We start from the raw sequence: 3,957 nt of genomic DNA, 5'->3' as shown, positions 1-3,957 counted from the left end.
TTGCAGTGCACTCTGTGTGTGTTCCAGTACAGAAGACCAGAACCTGTTTGACAGCATGACGTTGGTATCATGTTTCGATGTGACGCATTCTTTACAGTTGCATGATGAGTATGGACATGTTCTGTATCTGCCCTGAACATGTCTCAATCACACATTTCCTTCCTCTTAATTTAATGTTTATGAGACGACTCAAATACACACACATATACACATACACACACACACACAGTAAGAGAACAGGCCACTTCTGATGCTTCAAAACTGGAAGCAGCTATAGCTTTGTGAAAAAAAAAACCTGCACATTGAGTAGCACTACAAGTAAGGGTGAAATGCAAATATTTTCAGCATTTTTTCTGTCTGCTACAGTAAAATATAAAGACAGCAAAGCATTTCCTTACCGATGGTATGGAGTAAAATTTGTTCCACTTCAAACTGAAGTCTGGCACACACGACTGGCGATGCGACAGTCGAATGAGGCGGTGGAATCCTGTTAATCGCTTTATTACACACTACTGGCAACACGATCACCCATCAATTCAGTGGAGATACACTGACCAGACAGCTGTTTTCTATTATGACGTATCAAAATCACCCTGAAAAATAGAAAGTGGCTGATTAGAGTGTTGGGATGGCGACGGTCACACTTGCTGTGATGTAAAGGTGCAATAAGCTGCCCCTCTCCACTGTGTCCAGGGGTGAGAGGTGACCGTCAGCGCATCATTTAGTGATGTACTGTAGAGGTGCAGCAGAACACATCACGGGGCGACCCTGTAGTTTACAGCAGCAGAGTCCAGTATTGTTGTTTGCAACAGCCACGTTACATAGTGTTGCAGTATGAGCAGGGGCTGGGCTGGGTGGTCCAGAGGTAGCTGAGGAGGAGGAGGAGGAAGAGGGGGAAGAGGAGGCAAATAGTGTGGGACAACAGGCAGAAGACGAAGGCCACTTCATGGCTGGTTTTGAGGCCTGTCGCCAGATATTCACCAATTTCTTTCCCATAGTTTGCTTTTAACCCACAAACTCCGGACCAGAGACAAAGCAAAGCCATTGTGCAATACATTCATGCTCGGAAAGGAACAGGTCACTCTGAACAGGCACACAAACAGTGTGCTCTCAACAGGGAGCACAGAAATAAAAAGATGATGTGGTGCTTCTTCCTTTCCGTATTTTGAACTTGTCTTATTAGATTGGCATTGTGTAGGGTCTGTTTTGAGATGATAATGAGTCTAAATTCTAGTTTGGAACCACAATGTCAGACAGGAATATGCATTCACAACTACATTGCATATAGATTCTAATAATTCAGGTAAGTAGCATACTTTATACCAGCTGTGGCTACAATGTCAAAGACGGCATTTTTGGCATCTATACTCTTTGACATAATCTCATAGATCAACACGTCCGGGGCCCAGGTTGAAATATACTTTCAAATATACTTTCAAATATATTTTCCATTCAACTTCAGAATCTTGGTGACCTCAAACTGACCCTATATGAGACTTCAGTGTGTGAGTGTGTGTGCAGGACTTCAGTGTGTGTGTGTGTGTGTGTGGGACTTCTGTGTTTGAGTGTGTGTGTGTGTGGGACTTCAGTGTTTGAGTGTGTGTGTGCCTACAAGAAACACTCACACTCTAAATTAGTATGTATAAACATATGTGTCTGTTTACTGTCAAAATAAATAAACCACACTCAATGGCACTTCTGTATCAAATAATCACAACTCCACAATAGGTTACTTATCTGCATTTATTATATTTACATCAATAGCCTACTACTACATTAAATGTATATCCATTTTTTGATCTCTTTCTGAGCTGTCATATTGTAATGTATACTGTATATCTGTACAGTGAAGTTATGATATGATGCAGCCTCCTCGCTCACCTGCAGGGGGCGCCTTTACAACAAACTGAAGGGCAGTCATAAGAAAAACCGAGGTTTTCACCACAGACAAACACTACCAGAAAGGCGTGGTCACATTGTTTATAACATTTAGTCACTTAGCTGACGCTTTTATTCAAAGCGACTTACAACAATCAAGCTACAGTAAAGCTACAGTACAGGTACAGTTCAAGTACATTAAGGTACAAAAGGTACAAAAGGTAGAGTGCCACCAGGACAGAGGTCGGCAACCTGCGGGCCGCATGAGGCCCTTTAACCACTCTCTGTTGGCTCCCTGGCTTTGTTTAAAAATAGAAATCAATAAAATATTAATTAAAAAAAATTAATATGATTAGATTAAAATATTTTTACAACAGTGTTAATAGATCCTTCCGATATTAACTTGTGAAAATATGTAGCCTGTAGCCTATGGCGTGTAAAATGTGCAAAAAAACCATGTTTATTTGAAAGCGCCATAGGCTATGTCACATCCTTACGTCCCTTGAACTCTGCTGTGGCTTGAGTGAACAAGCAAGCGATGGTGTCAAACTCCCAAAAAAAGTTGTGGAGTAAAACAGATAAATTTAATAATTAATTAAATGCTTGGACGAATGATTGCCTTCACCACCACTGCGACTGAATTATCGGTGGGATGTCTGATCTGCAGCAAGAGGACACGCAAAATGTAATGTTGAAGACATCTCGAAAGTAGATCATTCTGATGCGTAGATATCCATGCAGACCAAATACCATGCCATGCAACATTGTGGAAGTTAAAGGACTTTTCCCTCGTTAAATTCCGCCAGCTTTCGAGTACAAAAGGTACAGTGATACTACTGTAGGATATTGTTAGTGCAGCATTAAGTACTACTGTACAGAATAGAATAACAGTTCAAGCGAAGTCAAGGGATGGAGAAGAGGGATAGTCAATATCAGGGCCGGAGTGGGACACTCAATTTTACTGGGAAACTACAAGTTCCAGCAGCCCTTGGGGGTGGGGGTCATTTAAGTACATCACATGCCTACTTCTACAATATCTGTAGAAGAACCTAGTCTACCCTAGACAAGATAGCTTCTAGGCTACCACACAACAGTGACAAGCCCTCTGCACTATTTGTAAGAGAGACAGGTAAGTGGGGTGATGGGATGCATCTTTACAGGATAGGAGTTAATATAGGAATAGCCTCCCCTGAGATAAAAAAAAAGGTATATTAATGATCACCCTGTTGCTGGCAATGGAATCATGTAATGATCAGTTACTAGTTTGACTTTTGTATTGTTCTTGCACGAGAACTTTGGTAGACTGGTAGCTACCTATGCATCGGAGTGGAATAATTTCATTAAAAAATATTACTTGAATACTCACCAATTCCAGGCCATTTTATTTCTGCACATAGTGTAGCCTACTCTAGGCAAGATAGCTTCTAGGCTACCACACAACAGTGACAAGCCCACTGCACACTGTGATGCCAAATTTGAATGCTCCTCTGTAGATCAGTAGATCCTCACATGGATCTATAGTTTCTGTAGATCCATGTGAGGAGGACCAAACTCACATTTGAACGACATTTTACTTTCAAAGGCTTTTGAGATCTGGGGTTATTACTTTACAGTAAAATGAATAATTATTAGCCTATTACACATGAGAGTTCGTCAGGGCTGTGCCACCGGAAATGTAGTGACATTGCAAATATAGTTGTGACTTCCGAACAGTTTTTGTGAGTGACACTTTGTTAATATTTGGGAAATAAAAAAACTGCGAGTAAGGGGCTGCGACCGCACAGCCTAGGCTGCTGAAGTGCCGCAAGGCTGCAGAAAATGAACTTCAGAAACAACATATTTAAACTCACAATATTCAGACCGACCCAAAATGTTAACGGCCCATCGGGAATCCTCCCGAAGCTCCCAATTAGCCACTCCGGGCTTGGTCAAGACAGGGTAATGGTAAGAGCTAGATAAAGCATGTTCAGCTGTTAGCAGTACTAAGAGAGGAGATACTCTTGGAAGGGTTGTGTCTTCAGGAGGTTTTTTGAATAATAGAGAGGGAAGCCCCTGCTCTGGTAGGAATTGGTAGCGCAT

Source organism: Alosa pseudoharengus, unplaced genomic scaffold (genome assembly GCF_046254945.1).
Source record: "Alosa pseudoharengus isolate Yale_2024_CS ecotype anadromous, Long Island Sound unplaced genomic scaffold, YU_APseudo_1.1 YU_APseudo_1.1_scf_40, whole genome shotgun sequence".
Lineage (NCBI taxonomy): Eukaryota > Metazoa > Chordata > Actinopteri > Clupeiformes > Clupeidae > Alosa > Alosa pseudoharengus.
The sequence above is the reverse complement of the archived record's forward strand: the minus strand, read 5'-3'. Positions refer to the sequence as shown.